The sequence below is a fragment of the Parasteatoda tepidariorum genome, chromosome 1 (assembly GCF_982258835.1).
Source record: "Parasteatoda tepidariorum strain Cologne lab strain chromosome 1, Ptep-v5.0, whole genome shotgun sequence".
NCBI classification, from domain to species: domain Eukaryota; kingdom Metazoa; phylum Arthropoda; class Arachnida; order Araneae; family Theridiidae; genus Parasteatoda; species Parasteatoda tepidariorum.
In genome coordinates, this window is record NC_141755.1 from 48,633,262 (window position 1) to 48,659,246 (window position 25,985).

General features: G+C 28.8%; 1 long non-coding RNA gene across 1 annotated transcript in view; it reads left to right on the top strand.

Moving 5' to 3' along the window:
- Positions 1-376: 376 nt before the first annotated feature.
- LOC139425502 (uncharacterized) overlaps positions 377-25,985 on the top strand; it is an 81,315-nt gene continuing 55,706 nt past the window's right edge. The window contains exon 1 of the long non-coding RNA XR_011636695.1: positions 377-449. This is a non-coding gene — a long non-coding RNA (uncharacterized LOC139425502). The remainder of the gene's footprint in view (positions 450-25,985) is intronic.

Consider the following 25,985-nt stretch of genomic DNA (forward strand, 5'->3'; position numbering starts at 1 on the left):
TCTAATATAATTTATTAAAAAAAATATTAAAATTGGAAGATAATATTATTTATTACGAAAACTATAGAAAGTATGGTAAAATAAGCCGTCGAAGATTTTACAAACCTGAGTTAGTTAATGAGTACGAAGGAAAAAATAGATATTCTGAGATAAAGAGTAAAAAAAAATAATTATGCATATGATTGCAATTAAAGATCTGCACATGAGAAAGAAAAAAAAACAAGAAAAATTCTCTCATATTGGTCAAATATTCATAAAAATTCAAGAATATAAATTAGTACACTCTAAAACATCTTTATTTGTTTAACTGTCACAAAATGTTTTTACTGCTTCCTAAGAGATGGCGCAACATGCATGGGATAAAATTTTTGGATTCTTCTCCAAAATCGTGAGTATCTTAACTCTTTCGGAATCGAGAAACACATGATGTCAATTAAAAATCAAAAAAGGTAAGTTTTCATTCTTTTATTTAAACTTATAGTGGATTGTGAAACTATTATAGAAATTATGATTTCTTTATAATTTAATGTTTCCTTGACTTGTTAAAAACATTATTACATATCTTAAATGTATGCATGGATATTTTCTCTGTTATTTTTTTACAAGTATTGACAAGATTTAATATCCATGGTATTGGATAAATATGTTAGAAAAAGTTTTTTAAAATAATTAATAATTTGGATAATAAAAAAAGAAAGATACATTGTTTTTGATTTACATATATAAGAAGAAAAGGAATTTTAATAAAAAAAAGTAAAAAAAAATAAATGTAATAAAAAATAAGTCAAAAGTAGAAATTGAAAAATTAAAATATTTTTTAAAAAGCTTTAAAAAACTATAATTCTACATACTACGTGTGCTTCATTTACCTACTATGCATTCAAGTGAAAAGTATATGCCGTCAATTTAATTAATTTTATTATATGTACGCTAAAATTAGCGTCCTCTTGTTTAAAGGTAAAGTTTTGATTTTATATTAAAAACTGGATGAAAAAATAATTAATATTTAAAAGACTTTTTATTTATGTCAATAATAATGTTATCCAGATACAAAAAAAACTATTGATTAAATATTTTAAATAAATATTTTAAATAAAAACGTCTCAATCACATTAAATAATGTAAATTTTTCCATTTCTTTTCTTTATTGCTGGAGATTAAATTTATAATTTCATCTTTTATTTTGACAAACTGGGACACAATTTTAAATAGTGTTATTTCAAATTGTAAAGCACAATATTTTAACGAAATAGCTTAAATAGTTCTCGAAGAACCAAATGTTAAACATAAGACTTTTTCAAATTTGATGACTTAAGTATTGCACTAAAATGTTGTATTTTGTCATTTAAAATTACAATCTTTAAGACTTTGTTAAAACCTTTTATTTCAAAAATTTCAGATTATTATTAAATTAAATAATGAAATATTACTTTAAATGAATTTTTGCATGGAATTATTATCGTTAAGTAAACAAATTTCATCGGACTTTCGATTCATTAAAAAAATTTCCGAGATATGGCGAAATACCTAAAATATAAATTAACTTTGGACTCCAATCTTTCGACCCCTCTTCTGATCAAATTATTGGCATCATATTTTCAAAATTTCATTTGCCCCCCCCCCATACTTTGAGAGTCAACAATCTGTGGAATAAACGGTATATTTATTCTGAGAAAGTTCGTTTTTGTTTCTTTTTGTGTACTCACAGCACAAACTGATTAGCATATTTAAAGCTAAACTCTCGAATCATTAAACTCGAGTCCTAATACTTAAAAGTAATTTATTAGATCAAAAGTAATTCAGATTGGTGCATATTTTTTCTTTGAAATATATTTTTACTGGGGCAGGAGTTCCAAGGGATTGGCGAGTGCAGCGAGCTGGGTGGTTGGAATCCTTGGTCTTATTATATGAAACAATAATGCTCATATGCTTATGTCGATTGTTAAAATCCCATGGAAATTTTTTTTTACGTTGACTGCAAAGAACTGGAAATTGAAATATCAAGCGTGTGAGCAATCATAAACAGGAATATATTTCAGCATTGAGCATGTTTGCCTTTTCTTATATCAACAATGAACATATAAAAAGTTTTTTTCGCTTGGGCAATGGAAATCTGTTATCTGTAATCCGTGCCAACTATGCCCCTATGCCCACCGTATGAAGCCATTTTGTTCCATGCAGCCGGGTACGTACTGCAGCTGAGAAGGCTAATTGGTGAATAGCATGACCAATGAACAGGGGTTGATACCACAATATTTTTTTTCTACTCCTTCAATACAAGATAAGTTTCCAGTGTCCTGCACTCTTCAATTGGTGACCCTAGACAATTAGAATACTAAATTATCATTCATGCATAAATGGCGCATTTCCCACAGATCTCCAATGTCCGCTTAAATTTTATTTTTCTGGTTTTGAAACTACGCTAGTTGTAAATGGTTACTAAAACCGTATAGTATTGTATTCACCGATTTTTAACAGTACCAGTTGAAAAAGCTTCAAAATTGTAAAGGTAAAGATATGCTCTTAATCATAAACTTTTTGGTTAATTAGATGGGCTGACAGCTGCCGGTTATTTTACCGCAATTTCAAAATAAAAATTCTAAAAGTGCAGTATTTAATATAAAACATTATTGCGAATGTATATTGTGTGCATGTATTAACTAAACCGAAAAAAAAAGACTTTTTCTCCCATTGACAAAAAAACAAACAAACTGAAATGTCAAGTGGGAGAGCAGTGATAAGCATGATTGCTTACAAATTTGTAATTAGATAGTTTTTCTCGCGTGAACAGCGAAAATTTAAAACAATTTGAGCAATAAGTTGGACAGAAATTTAGGTCAAAAGCAAATAATTCAAAACACAAACAGAGTTACATTTTTGTTTGGATTATTCATGACAATTTATGCATGTTCAATAATAAATCAGAACTATATTTTAATTTTAATCATGATCCATATTTCATAGAGAGATAGGCGCCAGATTTTCTTTTTTTCATTTTCTAGCGCTTTTCTTTGGTTTCCGTACATGTTACGAGTTTATACTGGAATAAAGGACTTAAAATTATTGTTTCCAAACACTGAAACTTATAGTTCAGAACATAGGGACATTTAATGAATTATTTTCAACAAACATAATTTCAAAACATTATTGAAATGCTTAAATCAAATTGTAGTGTATATAAAATGAATGAAATATTTATATATCAAAGGTTTCAAAGAATTTATAAATCAAAGATTTGACAGGATGTATAGGTTGCATATTTTAAGACAGCTAAGTGAACTTATATTGCGAAACAAAACTGGGGCAGGGGATGAGGACCTTTGTTTAGAATATTTAATATTAAAAGAAAAATAAGAAATTTGGTATAGTTGTAACTCTCTGCTAAGTACAAAAGTTATTTGGATAACTTTTTCGCATCTTTTCATTAGAAATAAAAATCTAATCTAGTAATAAAAATGTATCGAACTTGCAGTTTTATGATATTATGAAATTATTGTTTTGATCAGAGTTAAGAGTGATTATTACTCAATATTATACTCCTTAAGTGGGCGTGGCTAGCCGACTCTCCCCTATTAATGAATTTAACACTGAATTTTCACAACTGCTGATTGACATTTAAAAAAGTATATTTTAAAATAAAGTTTCTAATTTAATCTCTAAATACTGAGAAAGAATTTCGATAATGTGGTGAATCGAATTAAAAAAACATAAATAAATAAAACATTATTTATATAGGCTCTAAATATTATTCAGTACTGTTATCCAAATGTACAAAAGCTCTACTGATTTACTTGTAGAAAACAAATCTCAATTAAATTAAATTTTGAAATTTTTAAATGTCAACAGTTTGAAAAATGAATTTGGACGACAGTATGTTCATAACAGTATTTCATAACAGTAATGAAATTTTTTAATGGGCTCTTAGACCCGCATACAAACTCTTCTTTTTATAGACTAGCTATATCTAGTTGAATACCCAATTTTCGTACGGGGTAAAAAAAGAAAAGAAATACTTGATACATCAGTATTCATAACACTGCGAGACTATACGGAAAGAGGAAAAGCATAGGCTGACACAATTTAAATAATTCTATTCTTTTTAAATGTATTACTTTCTGCGGTATTAGATAGCGACTGAAATTTTTTGTAGTAAAGTTCTTTATATATTTTATTTAATTTTTTATTTTATTACCTTTCTTTATTCAGATTATCTTTTTTATCATTTTTATAATATTTTTTTAGTTATTTTATTATCCTAACATCCAGCGGTATGGTCTCGGAGATTGCAGAGAAACATCTACTAATATGTTGCTCCACATCAACGAACCGATGACCGTCTGCACACTTATGGGGAGTTATCAGATAGGTCATTATCGATTTAGCTTGCTAATTAAGCTGCATTCTGATTCGTCTTACAAGTGTTTTATGGGATCTAGATCGGCGATCTAAGAAGAATTAGATCGGGGCTCGAAGAAAGCCTGTTCACCAGTTTTAAACACCCGTTTCGTCAAACCATAATTGCGCAAGTCTTGATGAGTGAATGGAACAATTTTCCTGCTGGAAGTGAAGTGGGCTTTACTCGAAACATTGTCAAAATGTGTTACTGTCCAGAATCTTAGAGTTGATACATGCATCTTCGAGTTCCTGTTTCTAACCATAAGAACAAAGGGAACCGGGCCAGATAATGAAAATCTTCTACCAGATCTACTTCTTTAAATGGGTGTCTGGATACTTTTTATCAGACAGTGTATCTTCTTCAGCAAAGGAAAAAGTGAGTGAAAATTTCAGTGAGATCGAGGGGCGAACGTGTTATTAAATAGATTTTATTACTAGTATGTAGCAAGAAAAACTATTTGAATAGCAAAGAAAAGCAAGAAGATAAATGTAAAAGTCTTATTGGTCGAACCAATTAAAGTAATCTAGGGTTTTCCACTTCGATTTATTTGAAAAATCACGTGAAAATATAGAGAAAATCATGTTGAAAATTTCCAGGAAAAGTGAACGAAATATATGGGTACTAAACAGCATAATAGTACACCAAATCTTTGTTGAAACTTTTATTGAATAAGTGTCACATCTGGTACGTTAACATACATGTTGATACATTTTCTCATCATATCATGATTTATGTCATGTAGTGAGCTTATCCGGTATTACCTATATACGAACAGGAACTAAATTGTATCTTTTCAACAATTATGCCACCTTGAGATATATATACACCCACTAATAACTGTGGAAAAGATTCAATTTCTTTCCTGTTTGTATATATATAATACACACTTTGCTCACTGCATAAAATTAATCCTTCAAAGTATTAGCATATATGGTAACGTACCAGATGTGACAACAAAAATAAATATTCCAACAATGTTTTGTGTACCATTACTCTGTTAAGTACCCTTATATTCAACTGTTTTTTATTCTTAGAAATTCTTTACATAAATTTAAGCATATTTTCACTTGATTTATCAAATATGTCGAAGTTGACGGTACTAGATTACTTAGATTGCTTTGAACAATAAAATTTTTACATCTATTGGTACATAAGGTTCATCTTCTTGCTTTTCTTTGTTTTTCAGATTACTTTTATTGCTGTATAGTAGCGATAAAATCTATTTAATAAGACGTTCGCTCCTCAATCTCATTGGAATTTTCATTCAATTTTTCGATTGCTGAAGAAGGTGCATTATGTGGCTAAAAGTATCCAGACACTTATTAAAATAAATGGACCTGGTAGGAGATTTCTTTTTTGTTTGGCCCGATTCCCTAATGCCTAAGGTCCTATGGTTGGAAACATGACTCTGAGATGTATGTGGGCATTCTGAAAAATGAATAATATAATTTCATTATTCATGCAACATTTCGAGTAACGTCTACTTTACTTTCAGCAGAATAATTGCACAATTCACACTTCGAGACTTGCTCAATTATGTTTTGATGAAATGGGTGTTCAAAAACTGAACTGGCTTCCTTAGAGCCGAAAAGTATCCCTAGACATGAGCAGATAGTTATAGATGCGAAGATGTGCGCCAAACATCATAATAATATAGTTTCTGGACTCTCCAAGTCCGTACCACTGGACGTAAGAATATTTTTGGCCATATATTGTAATTCTATTTATCCTACTTATGAAGGTGTATATTATATAAACGAAAAGCCTAAAATGTTTTAAATAAGAATTTTACCATTTGTAATTTTAAGCGCTGTTTTTAATAAAATGAAAATATCTATTCAGACAATGACATAAAATATTATAACTATGAAGAACATTTTAAGTGTTGTAATAAATGTATATATATATATATATATATATATATATATATATATATATATATATATATATATATATATATAAGTTCAAAATGAAGAATAAAACAAAGAAAAGTTATAGACATATGAAAAAAAGGGGGCGATAAGGGAGTATAAAGCGAGTAGCAAATTTTGCTACTCGCTTTATAGTACCCCCTTTTTAATGTTTTTTCTTTTTATTTTATTTTATTAACTGTTTTTACTTTTTATGATCTACTTTTTTGTAGTTATTTCATAAAAAAAATTTTTTGAGTGCTCCTCACTCTATTGTATTAATATATTTTGCTTTGGCTTTATTGATACAATATCAGAAAGCACTCTGTTTTGCGGATATAATCGTGTGGGCTGAAGAAAAGATTATATCTTTTTTTTCCGGCTTTTTTTCCGGTTTTTTTAATTAACATTTCATTTTTTTTTTAAATAAAATGTTGTTTGTTATTTTTTTACTTATTATTTCCCACCCCCTTTTTTTCATATGTCTATAACTTTTCTTTGTTTTATTCTTCATTTTGAACTTATCTAATGAGTGCTGTTTACTTGCAGCTTATGCGCAATAAATGATACTTATTGTTTTTCTTAACTTTCTTAGTGTTTTCTTGTATTTATTTATTTATTATATATATATATATATATATATATATATATATATATATATATATATATATATATATATATTATTTCTAACGTTAAAGATACTGCGATATGCAAGAATTTATTTTTCTGCAGTATATGTTACATTTTAAATTACATGAAATTGCAGTTATTATCTTGTGATAAGAATTATTTGATGAGTGAATTAAATTTTCTTTTGATCCAAACCCGAATGTATTCCAACCTCCTCCCCAATCTCAGTCAAGACACATTTCCAAAGAATCTGATGACGCGTAGAAGATTTACTCTAAGATATTCCATTCCCTGAAGCCATCCTCTCAAGCATCCACCTTCACAAACCAAACATTCATCCAAATTGACATCCCCAAAGCTCGCCGAACTCACAGACCTCTTGGAGGTTGCGGAGGTGGAGGAATCCCAAGAGTTGAGAGGTTTTGAGGTAGCGGTGACGACATAGGATTAAGGTCCAGAATGGGGCTTACCGAGGCTATCTTCAGCGACCAGAGGTTGGACAGTGGTGTTGACCTTTCAGCTTGGGGAGAGTTTGCCGCAAATGCCCCTGTATTTGGTCCATACGGTGATAGGGGAAGGGTTGGGGGGTTTGGGTCAGATGACAGGGTTCTAGTGTCCTAGTGTTTACTCCTGGACAGTTTTAGGGATAGTTTAGAGCAGGGCTTGTTGTCGTTAGACGGACTGAAGAGGATTATAGTTGCCATTTGGTATAAATCACTTTGTGCGGCTATAAAAGCATCGTAAATATTGAGATAGATATATAGAGTATATAAAAACACGAATTTCTTTTCTTGTAACTAAAATATTGGTAAACATTTTTATTCACATTTCCTTTAAGAAATGAACTATAACTTCGAAATTTTCTCATATCAGTATCTTTCGAGATGGTAAAATGATTTATCCGTTATTCTTCAATGAAATTTCATTACATCACAAGCAAAGTTAAAATAATAAAACAAGCTTTTAAAAATCTGAAAAAAAATAATTGTGTATTTTTTAAGAATTTAATATAATGTAAAATTTGTGAGAGATAAAAATGGAATAGTACCTGAACAAATCCAGGATCGTATTTTCACGCAATCCTATTTGTTTCGACTCTCAAATATACAAATTATTTCGTGAAACAAACTTTTTATGATACAAAATCATTAAAAATTGTATGCTTTTTCTGAAGAAATTTTTTTTTCAATGAATATGTATTCTTGATTCTGGAAATTCGGAGGTTAACAGCAATCTGTGAAAGAAGGTCTCAATATTTTAGTAAGAAGAGCAGACGGAAGTACGGGCTCTTTAGTGTAAATTTCCAGGGCTAAAGAAAATAGAAGGGCTGGTTTACTCCTTTGAAGAAACTCTCGCCACCCAATCCTCCGATTTTCTCTAGTGACGTCACTATGGCGCAAAGCTCGCACTTTTACTTCAAGAACGGAGCGTTCGAACTTGTTAGCTCTAACTAATATTGGAGCGTTTTTTGTGAAATATTCCAAGACATTTGTTATTTTCCATAATGACTTTCCTCAGTTTTTGCAGTGAATTTACAAAAATTTGAAACTATTATCGAAATGCCAGTTTGAGCGATTGCAACTTGCAAAAATTTCTGATATAAAAACAAAAGGAAAAACGTGTTCCCTAAAGTAAATGAACAACTATGTAAAGAATGGATTCCAAAATGGCACAGTCAATATAAAGCAGCAATACGTTTCTTCTATCGTTAAGAACTTTTATAAAAATTCATTATCTAAATAGAAACCGCCTCGTTACTCCAAAAAGAAAGGCTGGTGAAAAAAATTAAAAAATAGATGAAGTCAAAGAAAATTAAAATGTAAATAAAAAGTATAAATAAAATATATAGTATATAGTTGAAATTCTCCTAATTTCATAACATATTTTAATGTAGTTATTCTAAATATTTATGATTTCTTTAAAAATTATATTCTCTTAAATTTAAATATCTATAAATTATATCATCGTAAATTTAAATATCTATAAGCAATTGTAAAATTTCTATTGTCATTATGAACTTAAATTATTATTTTGTTTCAGTAATTAGCGTATAAGGTTGATGTTTCCTAATGATTAAGTATGAACAAATTGCTTTTAACGGCATATTTAAAAATTAGGTATTCTAAATTTAACTCAACTTATTGTTATAACAGAATATGTAGATAAAAAAGTGCCAATATATGTTTTAATTTTTCTTAATAATTAAAGTTAAAACAGAACTTTTTAAAATAAAGTATTTATAGTGTCATTTTTGTCAACTAGTAAAATATTTTTATAAGTTTAAAATGGTATTTTTTTAATATAATGGCCAAGAAAATTTTTTTGAACTATGTTTATGAACGGAAATAAAGTGTTAATTACGTAAAGTTTGAAAGCTAATAACCAGAAAATGTCTAACTTATTTTTACAAAGAGAAAGATGCAAAGTTATCATAATATCTTTGCTTGTGATCTCCGAGATCTGTGGACACAGAGACGTCATGAGGAGGGAAATAGTAGCTTCAGCTCTAAGAGCGGAGTGAACTAGCCCTTCTATTCTCTTTAGCCCTGGTAAATTTCACATTTGTTTCAGTTCAGTATGTCTCTGAATTATTTAGAGATAATCAAAAAAAATTTGCACACAAGATAGTTCTATTAAAAAAAATTATAAGCATTCAATATTTTTAATTATTTTATTTGATGGAATTCAGAAAAGATTTGAATTATCAAATGCACTAATTTTTATATCATTTTAAACAAAGTAATTTAAAATGATAAGGTTCACAATTTGGACAAAATCGGTCGATTTTACTTAAATTTGATTGCCATTCAAAACTGCATAGTGTGAAATGAGTTTAAGATTTTTTCTATTGCACAATTCGAAAGTTTTTGACCATTAATAAATTAAATGATAAAACGTGTTAAGTTACTGTAAAAATTATATTTTGCGCAAAAATATATTTGAATCAAGAAGTTTTACAACTGTATATTCAAATTGATTTTAATTTGCTTAAGCAATTCAAGAAATATGCCAAAAACGCAAAAAGTGAAGTTGTCACTAAGAAGTACAAACTAGTAACCGCTTTTTTGATTAAACTAATATAGTCATAGTTTCCAGATTACAGGTATCTCCATATTTTGAGAATAAAGAACCCAAAAACATCAAAAAATAGATAAGTTTATTCATTGAAGTTACGTCTTTATTAATAAATTTGGAACTTAAAACAACGTTTTCAGTTATTAATTATTATATTTAAGGGTAGACACTAGAATTATTCAAAATACTACTTGAAAATCTTAGTACAAAATTAAAAGTTATTGTCAACTAGGAAATTGTTTACGTTTATAGAAAACAGAAAAATAATTTTGCTAAAAACGGATCAAACACCTTCCATGTTTCTCTTATAAAATTTGCATAATGTTTAACTTTTTAGTAATGTCAAATCATATACATACATGCATTTTTATACAATAGCATTTAGTTATAATTACATTTCTTTCTCAATTAAGCGTATTCTTAGACAAAAATAAATAAATCAATCAACGAATAAGAAGGGCATAAATGGATGCAAAAATACATAACTTCCGGTTCAAAAGGAAAAAAAATTCTAAATAACTTTTGATTTAATGATATCACGCTCTATGACTCACTCTTAATGGATCTAGGAAATGACCTCAAATATGCTATTAATAAGTACAAACGATATTTTAAATTACGAGATAAGAACCAAAAGCGAACATTCTTTGAATAAACATACCCTTTATTCGGATTCAGTTTTCTAACCCCCAACAAATCGTTGGTAGTTTCAATATAAGAAACTACCCCTGAAAAACAAGGAACGTGCCTTCTGCCTTTAATACGCTTTGTTTCGCTAATCATGCTTGCTGCTATTTGGCAAGTGGTATTAAAAACAACAACAGACAGAAACTTAAAGGCGATTCTTATAAGCATCTCTAAAGTTCACCTGGCAATTAAACATGTTTTTAATTTCGTAGTCTCACCATCTTCAATAGTGTTCGTCAGATTTTGATAGCGTTTTTCTTTCGCTCTAGAATATTGATATGCTGTTCCTGACATGTTTACTCATTAGGCTTTATTTCTGACGAACATTCTAAAACTATCTATGAAAAACAATGATTGCAAAACATTACATAGATGTAAATCTTTTATCTTCATACAGCAGATTAATCTGCAAAGTAAACGCTATTTTTAAAAAAAATTTTGTTAATGAAATATTTTGAGCTTTACGCAGTTTACCTTAATTCTAATTTAAAGTTCTGTTTTTGTTTCTAATGCCTCTCGCCATATCAGCAAGCCTGCTTGGTGGAACCTAGCGAATTTTAAGGCAAAGGGTGCGTTTCTTGTTTTTCAGTGGTACCATCTATGGCCAAGAATACAACTTTAGCCAAGCGCACGTCAAAGGTCGTTTTATAGAGCGGACGCATTCATACATCCATTCATTGATCCACAGATCACAATTTTGATCTGAACCAGCGAGCGATCAATCAGCAATTCAGTACTCTCAAAGGTATCGATTTATTATAGGAACTTGGAGGACTTTGTGACCCAGCAGATTTAACATGCACACGTCCCATTTACTACACAAGGAGTCTTCAGCCGATGGGGGGTGGAACTCATGACCTCTTGGACATGGGCCCAACGCCCTACTGACAAAGCTATCCCGGCCCATTCAAAATTTTATGTTCAATAAAAATTTGAAAACAATTTCTGTTTTATATGGTTCTGTTTATGTATACGTAAATATTCATTATTTCTAAATATTTGAAATAGTTTAAAAATTGCAACTGTCTTAAATGTAATTTTAATTTCCAATGGCGCTATGTAGTATTGCTCATCATCACTTGGCTCTTTTATTTTATTTTATTTTATTTTATTACGGGTGTTGAACAGCCGGCAATTCTGAATTTACGACTATCAATATTCAACTCATTTAGTTATAATTACATTTCTTTCTCAATTAAGCGTATTCTTAGACAAAAATAAATAAATCAATCAACGAATAAGAAGGGCATAAATGGATGCAAAAATACATAACTTCCGGTTCAAAAGGAAAAAAAATTCTAAATAACTTTTGATTTAATGATATCACGCTCTATGACTCACTCTTAATGGATCTAGGAAATGACCTCAAATATGCTATTAATAAGTACAAACGATATTTTAAATTACGAGATAAGAACCAAAAGCGAACATTCTTTGAATAAACATACCCTTTATTCGGATTCAGTTTTCTAACCCCCAACAAATCGTTGGTAGTTTCAATATAAGAAACTACCCCTGAAAAACAAGGAACGTGCCTTCTGCCTTTAATACGCTTTGTTTCGCTAATCATGCTTGCTGCTATTTGGCAAGTGGTATTAAAAACAACAACAGACAGAAACTTAAAGGCGATTCTTATAAGCATCTCTAAAGTTCACCTGGCAATTAAACATGTTTTTAATTTCGTAGTCTCACCATCTTCAATAGTGTTCGTCAGATTTTGATAGCGTTTTTCTTTCGCTCTAGAATATTGATATGCTGTTCCTGACATGTTTACTCATTAGGCTTTATTTCTGACGAACATTCTAAAACTATCTATGAAAAACAATGATTGCAAAACATTACATAGATGTAAATCTTTTATCTTCATACAGCAGATTAATCTGCAAAGTAAACGCTATTTTTAAAAAAAATTTTGTTAATGAAATATTTTGAGCTTTACGCAGTTTACCTTAATTCTAATTTAAAGTTCTGTTTTTGTTTCTAATGCCTCTCGCCATATCAGCAAGCCTGCTTGGTGGAACCTAGCGAATTTTAAGGCAAAGGGTGCGTTTCTTGTTTTTCAGTGGTACCATCTATGGCCAAGAATACAACTTTAGCCAAGCGCACGTCAAAGGTCGTTTTATAGAGCGGACGCATTCATACATCCATTCATTGATCCACAGATCACAATTTTGATCTGAACCAGCGAGCGATCAATCAGCAATTCAGTACTCTCAAAGGTATCGATTTATTATAGGAACTTGGAGGACTTTGTGACCCAGCAGATTTAACATGCACACGTCCCATTTACTACACAAGGAGTCTTCAGCCGATGGGGGGTGGAACTCATGACCTCTTGGACATGGGCCCAACGCCCTACTGACAAAGCTATCCCGGCCCATTCAAAATTTTATGTTCAATAAAAATTTGAAAACAATTTCTGTTTTATATGGTTCTGTTTATGTATACGTAAATATTCATTATTTCTAAATATTTGAAATAGTTTAAAAATTGCAACTGTCTTAAATGTAATTTTAATTTCCAATGGCGCTATGTAGTATTGCTCATCATCACTTGGCTCTTTTATTTTATTTTATTTTATTTTATTACCGGTGTTGAACAGCCGGCAATTCTGAATTTACGACTATCAATATTCAACTCCGTAACCTTATAATTTTGAACCCAACCCAAAACACGCGGTAATTCATGAATCAAGCATTGGTATTAACAAGCCTTCGTGTGGGACTATTTGATGAACTAACCCACATTTACGTTACATGGAGTGGAAAACCACGAAAACCTTTCACGTCTATCCCGACGGCAATGATCCGAAACCACGATCCATCTACCACTGAGAATATTTTAAGTTAGCACTGTGATCGATGCGAGACGAGAGTAATTCGTATCAACCAGCCACTGCTGGGATTCGAACCTGGTTTAACTCATATTGGAGACGAAGGTTCTATCTTCTGAGCCCCCAACTCGAAATCTTAATCTTAGATCTATTTATCTTTTGTTTTATTTGCACATTGCGTTTTAGTTTTTCTCGGATACTCTACCTAAAATGGAATACGATGAATTTCATACAGTGAAAACCGTAAGTTGACCACTTGTGGTGCATTTTTTTAGTAATCAGCATACAACGTGTGCAATTAAAATACATTTCTTGCTTGCAGGGCACTTTTTAATGGTCAACCATCAGATGTTTATAGAAAAAGACTAGTATTTTTTTTATCATCCCACATATGGTAGTTATTCTTTACCTATCATATTATTCATGTATTTCTTACATATTATTATTATTAATAATGACAATTCACAACATGCTATTAGAAACTTAACATTATAATCATTTCAAAATTTTGAAAGTTATTTTGTTGCACTTAAAAGCATATTTATTGCATAAGTCCCATATGATAAATTTGCAAAGGGGTTTAAGTTAGCTATTAATGTTATTTCACCTATTCAGTGCAATTTTAATATTAATTAGCATCATTAAAAATTTTCTTTAAGAATGTTTTTATATTAATTTTACGAGAGTTTAGAATAACATTTAATAATATCTATTTTAGAGAGATTAGACTTATTTCAGAGGTTAACATGCAAAATAGAAGTAGTAACTGGTCGAACAATTTTTTTCTACATTTTTTTTCTCCCTTCAATTATATGAAATAAATTTGGTTCTTAATAATAGAGGTCAACATAGGAAAGTGGTCAATTTGGCAGGTTTTACTGTATTTACATACATATTTATGCAAAATATTTTTTTTCTAAGGTTTATAATTATGAAAAAATGACGATTAAAATTTTTCAATTTAACTTGATTATTTTCATTTGATACTAGATGCGCATTTTGGCTTATGCATGTTTTTAACTTTTCTTGTTTTTACTTTGCAACAAATTTTGAGCTATCTATCAAAGAACAAAACTAATTATATTGCAAGTGATAATCCATACAAAATATTATCACTAAATGTCATTGCTTACAAATACTATCATAACATATGAATATGAATAATAACACATGCACAGTAAAAAATTTCGGAACAACCCAAAATAACCGGCACTTTGGGTGTATCACCTGTAAAATCCAATTTACCGTAAAATCCATTTTATTGTAAAACCAATTTTAACTTAAAATTCGTTTTACCGTCAAATTCATTTTTTACTGTAAAATAATATACCGTAAATTTTGCAGTAATATTTACTTAAATGAGTGATTCAGTGATTTTAAGGTAAATATTACTTTAAAAATTACAGTGCATTTGTTTTTTTGTTCCGTAGAATGTTCCTGTAAAGATGGGTTTTACTGTAAAAAATACTAGCAACCTGAGTGCTTTTTACCATGCCATTTTGCCAGAATTTTTTGCAATGTGTAATGGTATTAGATAATTACTAATCTTAAATATAAATATTTTCAATAAATGCGAAATTATTTTGAGAGATTTAGAAAAAAAATATTTCAATCATAGTTCACTAATATTAATCAACATATTTTAGTGATAAGTATTATAAGAATGTTAGCTTTATTTTTGTTCAAAAACAGCCCTAACAATTATGATGACTTAAAACTTTTTACGAATTCATAGCTATGAAACTAAATCCTAAATAAAAAATAATATTTAGAGCAATAAACAAACGAAATTCTTAAATCTTTTAAACTCTTTCGCTGGAGTTCATAGCCTTTCTCTCCGAAAAATCATTTCACGCTTGCACACATTATGAATTATTTTGGAATTTCTTGATGAAATCATGCAAGAAATAATAAATTTTCTCAATGTCTAACGATGCAGTCTAGCAGTCTATGTCAACATACAATAAATATCCCGAACTTTCTTAGATCTTTTCTGGAAAAGAATTAAAGAACAAAATCTTTTTGGCAAAGCATCAAAGCAAAGAGAAATTCAAGGAAATCACGGAACAGGGGTGTATAGATCCCTCGGACTCAGTTATGGTCACGGTTTTGGGACCATTTAAGGGATTGGATTTCCATTTGCGGATTACCGCATCCTGTTGACAATTTAGGTTTTCGTCTCCTTTCAAAAGAGGGATTGGGAAGTCAATAGAATACGAACAAAAACAGGATGGAATAGTTGAAAATTTTTTTTTTGAAAATTAAAACTAGTTGTGTCTTTCCAAAACGCAAAGTCCATAACTCACCAAGTTATAAACACATCATGTTCTATTTTTTTGCGAAATTTTATTTTTCATTATTTTTTTAATGCTATGGCTTTGCTTCCTAAATTGTATTTAGAGTGTTTTTTCGATTAATTTACTTAAAAAATATTATATGTGCTAAACTTTTATTTACTTTTAATGTTTTATAAATATTTTTTGGCTAATTTCTCTCCTAAGTTTCCATTAATAAGTTTCAATCTTCAAATGCTGTTTACATTATTCCCACACTGTAAAGGATTTTGAATCAAATTACGTTATAAAATACCAACACTTTGAAGGACCGTTTAGATTCCATTTTACAGCAAAACTAATTTTTACAGTAAAATATGATACCATAATTTTTATATTTACTAATTAGAGTGGTTCAGTGATTTTACAATTATTATTGCAAAAATCTGATGTACCGTAATTTTTGCAGTAATATACACCGAAGAGCCGTTACATTGACCACCCTGCTAATAACATGTAGGACCACCTTTAGCCCTCAAAACTGCTAGCACCCGACGTGGCATTGATTCCACAAGGTGCTGATAGGTAGTCTGAGGTATCTGGTACCAAGCGCTCACCAACTGGTCCTGCAATTCCCTCACATTGCAAGGGGGTAGGGCGGCAGCAAGAATTTGGTTTTCCAAGTAGGACCACAAATGCTCGATTGGATTAAGGTCAGGTGAATTTGGGGGGCAAGACATGACTTGAAAGTCACTGGAATGTTCCTCGAACCAAACCACGACGATTCGACCCTTATGACATGGTGCATTATCCTGTTGGTAAACACCATTCCCCGCAGGAAAAACTGTTGCCATGAATGGGTGAACCTGGTCTGCAACTATGTTCAAGTAACTTACAGACGTCAGGGATTGTTCTATGAGGATTATGGGTCCTAATGTGCCCCATGAAAACATTGTTCCTGGGCGAGAAACCATGAAAACCTGGGCGAGCCCATTGTTATAGATGGAGGGTTGTCATAATGTAATGGCTCTTCAGTGTATATCTAATTAGAGTGATTCTATGGTAATTATTTTATGGTAATTATTACTGGAAATATTATGATGTATCTTAATTTCTGTTCCGTCACATGTTACGGTTAAAATGGATTTTGCAATGAAAAGTACCGGTATCCTTAGTGTCGGTAGTTTTCAGCGTAATTTGATCGGGAATTGTGTGGGACTAAATTTAATTAAATAAATTTCATTCTTGACGAATTTTCATTCTTATTTTTGATAATTTGGACTTGTTTGATATTTAATTACTGCTACTAAGGGAGCGTTTAAGTGTAATTTTAAGTCTATTTTCGATTAATTGATCTAATAAAAACTATTTGATGCTTGTTAAATTTTAATGTTTATTAAATTTTAATGTTTATTATTTTCAATGTTCAGTTGTGTTGCTGATTTCTCGCACATAAGTTGCCTCTGATGTGTTTTGTTACTTATAATTAAGTTCAAATTTCCTAATTTTTTCAATAAATTTAAAATTTTAATTTTTTGTTAGTAAAGGTAAGAAATTTTAAATATCTTTTTTTTAAAAACTAAATTATGAAATCTGATATAAAAAATATTCAACAGAAGGAATAGAAATAATTTCAGCAATTGTTGCATTTATCAATTTTTATTGTAATCTAATATGTTTCTAAAACCAATAAAAATCTTTTCCTCTTTTTTATTTTTATTAGATTCTTTGCGATTATTTTTCAAACATGAAAATTACAATACTATTGGTTCTTATAATCTTATGTTAAATTAGTTCTTGCTTGGGAAATATTTGACCAATTTAAAAAGCAATTTATACTTTATAGATTTTAAGGTTATTTTCTACCTACTATTATTTATTCATTTCAAGGCTAGTTTTAATGTTAGAGTTTATTCATGAAATAAAAAAAAAGACTAATTATATTTTCATAGACGAAGTAAAAATATGCTAAAAATAAAATATGAAGTAAAAATAAAAGAAATAAAAATATATAGAGTGCTCAATAAAAAAAAGAAGCAGAAAAAGCTAGCAATTTTAAATTTGTTTATGTCTAAGGATCGGATCTTTCCATTCTAGGACTCAACCATAATGGTACAAGCGGGTGACCTAAAATATTTCAATTAGTGCAGACGATATTTTAAATTACAAATAGAATACAAAAATGCACCTTTTCTGCATAAACATACCCTTTTTTCAATGGATTATGATTTTCGACTCCTTATATATCCTCCAAACTATAAATATGGTCCTTATAGTTTGGTTAGGAGAGCTATTCAAAGATTGGACCCCTTGATGTTAGTCTTACTTTTTGCATATTTCACCATATCTCGAAAACTTTTCCAGGGAGTAAAAAAATTTTTGCTCACAAAATTATTTTACCCAAAGATAATTCCATGCAAAAAAAATTTATAACTATTTATTATTTTATTAAATAATAATCGAAAAATTTTGAATTGTGAGGAAAGCAATTTTTATGCATCATTTTAAGGAATGTAATTTAACATGGCGAAATGCATAATGTTAGTGAAATCGATCGAATAGTTTCTGAGGAATCAAGCTTCTAAAAAGTCGTATATTTAAAATTTAATTTCCCAGGAAATACCAATTTTGCTCAAATTTTGTATTTTGTCATAACAACTTGCATTCCTTAAAAGGATATAAAAATTTTAAGACCTTGCGATTCAAAAATTTTCCGATTATTACAGCATAAAACAATAAATTATTATTAGAAAATTTTTCTGGGAATTGTCTTTGGATTAGTGAATTTTAAGTGAATGAAATTTTTTTCATTTACTTAAAAAATTCTCCAGATCTGGCGAAATATGCAAAAAGTAAAATTAAAATCAAGGAGTCTATACTTTGAACCACTCTCCGGACCAAACTATTGGGACCATATTTCCCAAATTGCGGCTGCTCTCTATACTTTGTACCCCTATACTAGCCCCTATACTATAGAATTCAAATCAGTTGCAAAAATGGATACATTTTTTCAGGGAAAGTGCATTTTCGCGTCTGATTTTGTATCTTAAAATATTGTCTGCTCTAATTAATTTGCATATTTGAGGTCACTTCCTTCGAACCATTAAGATTGAGTCCTAGAACGAGAAGATCCGATCATTAGATCAAAAGTTATTCAGGGTGGTCCATTTTTTATTATATTTTGTACACTGTACAACCTTTTTATTCAAAAAAAAAAGCTTTATAATTGAAGCGGTCAACGTTAAAAGGGGATTGCAACATTTTTACGAAAATAAGTTATTTGGTGGTTTTGGAATACTAATCACCGATTATCATATACCGAGTGATTTTCTCGGTATATGATAATCGGTAATTAGACTGCCTAAAGAAGAGAGTCCAATAATTTGGAAGCAATTCAAGCAATCTTTAAATAATTGCTCTTTTAAGTTAGAGCATTGTGCTTTTTGAATGCTTTTCTGAAATAAGCATTTACATATCTTGTAAGTTAATATTGATAACATATGTTTCAATCGATGCTAGCCGCCTTCGCCACTCAAGTGGTTTGACTTTTTAAAGGTATCTTCCGGTAAAAATGAATGGAACAAAAATGGAACTGAAACTAAAAATTATTTGAGAATTTGTTTCATTTTTTGATTTAAACAATACGGAAAAGTTTATATTTTTCTTTCTCTTATTTATGTTTTCATTTTACTTATTTTTATTAATATTCTGCCGATTCTATTACATAACATTAATTTTCAAAGCATTTAAAAAAATTAAGATAATTTATCAAACAGTGAAGATTATTTATTAATTTATTTATTGAAATTATTTGTAGAAAAGAAAAATTGTAAAGTATATGCTTGCTGGATTTTGGAGTTTTTATTTTTAAAGAATTCTTTTTCTGCAATTAAAAGTGGATTTTGAATTATATTATTTAATTTTTTTTTCCTTTTATTAACCGCTTCTTATCTATTAACACAAAAATTTTAAAAAAAAATCAGATTTATTACGCATTAATCATTATAAAAATGCTCAAGTACTTTTAGTATTTTTTTATGATCTGAATCTAATTTATTATTAGTGTCTAATACTACATGTTTAATACTGTAATATTACGTATTTGTTTTGGAAACAAATCATTTTAAATTACCAGCCACCTGCAGCGACCAGTTGGTTCATCTACTCGAAATCATCACTTCGCTATTCCACATTGTTTTCTGCCTTCACAGAACCAGAGTTTCGCGGATCCCCATTGATTCTGCTGTGTTCAACTACATTGCTCTGATTCTATGGCATTGATATTTTAGAAATAAATTAAAGGGATTGGGTAAAAATTGTGCGTGGTCTTGCAATCTTACAGCTTCCTTTTAATAATTGTGTACACGAACTCAGTGGTTCCATATTGACAATGCTGCCTTTGGTAGCATTTACATTTGCATATGAGTTGATACATTTATATAAAAAGAAATTGATAGGAGTGCTGTTTCAAAAATAGTTAAATTTCTATTTATTATATTTCTTGAATAATTACTTAAGATTAGATTATTTTTATTTACCATTAGAATTATTATGAAATCAATTTAATTTAAAGTTAAAGTTTATGCTATAACGTAACCAATTTCTAGATGGGTTTAGTTTTTATGTAAATTAATTTAATTAACGTAATAAATTGATTTAAATAATTTTCAGGGGAGTAATATTTTTCTTACTTCTTTACAAGGATTTTTCTGAATAATTTTCATGTGATCATGTTTCAGAGAATCTTATACTAATTTCTTTCACATGTCACCATGCCGGAAAGTAAATTGTCGGGCAAATTGTATATGTTGGGAAAATGAGTTGTCAGGCAAAAGGACCAGTCGGGCAAAGAGCTGTCAGAAAAGAGTCTGGCATCTGCATTGTCGGGAAACCGAGCGTCGGGTAAATAACCGGATCCGTAATAAACTTCAAGCTTTCTGATATGTTAGGGTTACAGTTCTTCCGTTCATGTTAAATCGATAGTGTTCAAAGTAAACTATTCTACTAATATTTAAGTAATGTGAATTCCGTTCTTAGCGGGTATAATTTTCAACATCAGTAGGGGAAAATTGAGCGTTCAACCCCACTTTTTTTACTATGGGATGAGTGTTCAACCCCACTTCGGGTCGATGACCTCTTTTACTATAGTTCTATGGGATGAGAGCTACACCCCACTTCGGATCGATGACCTCTTGTCTACGAGATCCCCTCTTTAGATAAAGTTTCATCAAAAGGAAGATTTTTATTATCTCTTCTTTGGAAAGTGGAAGAATTATTTTTATTTTCGGGACATAGAAATTTTTCGCAAACTAGTATATTTTATTATGCTTTCAATATTTAAATTAATTTGTGAATTATTATTTTCTCAATTAAGCATTATAATTTCAATGATTTAATTTTAAAAATGAGCCTTCAAAGATTACATTTTTATTAATTTTATACTATATAACTAAAAATTCTAAACTAATTAAATAGTTTCATGATCAGAATGTTTATATTTAATTAGTTTTCTTCAGTGAGTTCGCTAATGTGAAGAGGAACGTTTTTTTTCCCCAAGGACTTAGAAATTTTTCGCAAGCCAGTATATTTTTCCTATGTTTTTATTATTCAAATTAATGTGGGAATTATTATTTTCTCATTAAAGCATTATAAAAACATTAATTTAATTTCTAAATGAACCATTCCTTAGAGATTAAATTTTTACCAATTTTAAATGATATGTCTAATAATTCTAAACTGATGAAATAGTTTATTAGTCAGAATGCTTGTATTTAATTAGTCGAGATATAGTAAATATGTAATAATCATTCTAAGAGTTCTAAGTATATGTAATAATCATTCTAAGAGAATATGTAATAATCATTCTATATATAATCAGTTGAAGAAAATGGTTTAAGAGTTCGAAAAAACTTGATGAATTTGTCTACTCATTATCAGTTATAAAGTGTAATTATTATTCATTAATATTTTAATGAAAACTAATTAAGTCACTAAAACTCGTAATTCATATTTTAATGAAAATCCGTTAAAACTCGTTTGATTAAGGCAGTTCTTGGAAATGTCGATGAAATACTAGCGTCTTTATCATTAACCTAAGAAAATTAAGTAAACTCATATCGTCACTCTGAAACTGAAGTTTTCGATAACTATGTCTTGTTTTTAATCATCTGCGTTCCAAAACACTTCAGATTGGTTGTTAATTTGAAGTTAGAAAAATATTCAAAATGTTTGTACTTTGAAAATTTCCAATGTTATTGGTACTTGGAAAATTTCTGAAGTTCTTCGTACTTTGCATAACTTTCAAATTGTTTTGAGTTAGAAAAATTTAAAATTTTTTTGTACTTAGAAATACCCTGAAGCTGTGTGAACATATAAAATTATTTTAGTTGATTAATACGGTACCCTGGTAGTTATAAATTTTCATTAAGCTTGATGGGAATTTGAAAAACTTTAAATTCGGATGTATTGTTGGTAGAAAATTTCCGAAGTTGGTTGTGCTTTGAATTATTTTTAAATTGTTTTAACTCCAAAATATTTTCGAAATTTTTGTCCTTAGAAATATTTTGTAGTTTTGTAAACATGTAAATTTTTGAAGCTGGAAAAAATGCATTTAAAAAGTAGCAAAAGTTTACATTTTAAGTAATTTTCAACTTGCTCCGGCTTAGAAAAATTTTACAATTATATGTAATTGAAAAAATTCTGAAGCTCTTTGAACATAGAAAAGTATTTTAGTAGAAAAGAAACGCGTTTATTTAAAATCACAGAAGTTTAGTCACGGAAAAAATTCGAAACTGTTTCGGATTTTGTAAAATCTTCTAATAATCTGCAGTTTTCTTCAGTGAGTTGATCGCTAATGTGATGAGGAACGTTTTTTTTTCCTCAGGAAATTTTTCGCAAGCTAGTATACTTTTCCTATGTTTTTATTATTTAAATTAATGTGTGAATTATTATTTTCTCATTAAAGCATTATAAAAACATTAATTTAATTTCTAAATGAACCATTCCTTAGAGATTAAATTTTTACCAATTTTAAATGATATGTCTAATAATTCTAAACTGATGAAATAGTTTATTAGTCAGAATGTTTGTATTTAATTAGCTGAGATAGTATATATGTAATAATCATTCTAAGAGATAACTATACATATTCAGTTGAATAAAATGGTTTATGTTTTCATTACTTAAATTAATGTTCGAATTATTATTTTCCCATTGAAGCATTATAATAACATTAGTTTAATTTCTAACTGAACCCTTCTTTAGAGATTACATTTTTACCAATTTTAAATGATATGTCTAATAATTCTAAACTGATGAAATAGTTTATTAGTCAGAATGTTTGTATTTAATTAGCTGAGATAGTATATATGTAATAATCATTCTAAGAGATAACTATACATATTCAGTTGAATAAAATGGTTTATGTTTTCATTACTTAAATTAATGTTCGAATTATTATTTTCCCATTGAAGCATTATAATAACATTAGTTTAATTTCTAACTGAACCCTTCTTTAGAGATTACATTTTTACCAATTTAAAATGATATGCCTACTAATTCTAAACTGATGAAATAGTTTATTAGTCAGAATGTTTGTATTTAATTAGTCGAGATATAGTAAATATGTAATAATCATTCTAAGAGATAACTATATATAATCAGTTGAAGAAAATGGTTTATGAGTTCGAAAGAACTTGATGAATTTGTCTACTCATTATCAGTTATATAGTGTAATTATTATTCATTAATATTTTAATGAAAACTCGTTAATTAAGTCACTAAAACTCGTAATTCATATTTTAATGAAAATCGGATAAGAGTTTGGTGTTAAAAAATGTTAGATTTGATTCGACTTTTCAAATAATTTGCACTTTTAAAAAATTCCGAAGTTGTTGGAACTAGAAAATTATTTTAGTTGGAAAAAACAAGTATACAAGAAGTAACAGAATATATTTTTTTTCCAAATTGTTTTGACTTTGAAGTTTTTTAAAATTATTTATACTTTGAAATTATTTTGAATCGGATCGTGTTAGAAATATTCTGGAGTTACATGTACATAAAATTGTTTTTAGTTTGCAAAAATGGCTATATATCTAGCAGCAGGTGTTTGGTCGTGGAAAAGTTTTTGTAATTTGGAAAATTTTCAATTTCTTGGTTTTAAAAAAATTCTGAAGTTGTTGGTATTTCTAAATTTCTGAAGTTTTTTAAGAACAGGTATATTAAGAATCGCAGATGTTGTAAGTAATACTGTCGTACTGTTTGTAAAAACTCTTTGTACTTTGAAGAATTCTGATGTTGTTGGAACTTAGAAAATTTCTCAAGTTGTTTGCTCCTTAAAAAATTTTAAAATTGTCTTGACTTTGAAAAATTTTAAAATTGTTCGTACTTTGAAAAATTTTTACATTTTTCGTACTTCGAAAAGTTTCGATGGGAAATTCTGATTTCTTGAAAATTCTGAATTCTTCTTGTTTTGTACTTAGAATTGTTTTTGAATTCTTTGAACATAGAAAACTATTTTAGTTGGGAAAAATGGGTCTATAAGAAGTTGCAGTATATTTAAAATTGTTTAGACTTCGAAAAATTTTCAAATTATTTATACTCTGAAAAATTCTTACTCTGCAGGTTTTAGAAATATTCTGAAATTGTTTGAACCTAGAAACCTTTTTTTAGTTTTTTTTTAAAAAAAAACCCAGATAAATAAAGAGTCGCAAAAGTTTGAAGTCTGAAAAATTTTCAACTTGCTTAGATTTTGAAAAAATATTCAAATAGTTTATACTAAGGAAGATTTCTAAAGATGAGTGAAGTCTATAAAACGTTTCAAATTTTTGTACTTAAAAATATTCGTAAGTTGTTTAAATGTAGAGTTTTCTTTTCCTTTAAGTTGGAAAAAAAACGGATTTATAAGGAGTAGCAGGTGTTTGGACGAGGAAAAATTTTTGAACTGTTTCGACTTTTAAAAGTTGTCAAATATTTCGTGCTTTGATAAATTCTGAAACTTTTGATTTTAGAAAAACTCTGAAGATGTTTAGAATCAGGAAAATTCTGAAGTTCTGAAAAAACGGATAAATAAGGAGTCGCAGAAGTTTGAAGTTAGAAAAAGTTTAAACTTTTAATACTTTGAAAATTCTGATGTTTTAGGTATTTAGAAAATTCTGAAGTTGTTTGTACTTTGAAAAACTTTTTTTTTTTTTTGTACCTAGAAATATTCTGAGGATATGTGAATTTGAAAATTTCTGAAGTTGGCAAAAAGAAAATGTATATAAGGAGTTGCAGAATTTTAAAATTAAAAACTTTTTTTAACGTGTTTCAACTTTGATAAATTTTCTAATTCTTTGTACTTTGAACAATTCTTAATCTGTTGGTTTTAGAAAAGTTCTGATGTTGTTTGAACACAGAAAATTTTCTGAATGTGAAAAAAACTGCTGTATAACGTATAGCAGAAGTTTGTTCTTTGAAAAATTTTCTAATGTTTTGTAATGAGAAAAACTCGGATATGTTCATTACTTAGAAAAATTCAGAAAATGTTTTACCTTTGAATAATTTTCAAATTCTTTTGGCTTTGAAAAATTTTCAAGTCGCTTGTATTTTGTTTAAACATAGAAATTTATCTATGTCGGAAAAAGCAGCTTTATTACGCCTAGCAGAAGTTTGGTCTCGGAAAAGTTTCAATATGTTTCAGCTTAGAACATTTTTCAAATTACTTGCACTTGTTGGTTCTAAAGTTGTTGGTACTTGAAAATTTTTTTAAATTGTTTTAAGTTAAAACATTTAAAAAATTTCGCTACCTAAAATTATAATGAAGTTGTTTGCACTTTGAATAATTTTAAATTGCCTTGACTTCGAAAAACTTTAAAATATTTTTTCTCCGAAATATTCCAAAATTGTTTGAATATAACACAATTTTTGAAGTTGGAAAAAATGGGTATATAGCGAGTCAAGATGTTTGGTCTAGGAAAATTTTTCAAATTGCTTCGATTTTTGAAAATTTTTTTGAATTGTACGTACTTTGAGAAATTATGAAACTCATGGTATTTTGAAAAATTCTAAAGTTATTTGTACCTAGAAATTTTTTTAATTTGTTTTGATTTAATTTTTTGGTGATACTTTTAATGTTTTTGGTACTTTTAAAAATTCTGAAGCAGTTTGTACTTTGAATAATTTTAAAGAGCTTTAAGATTTAC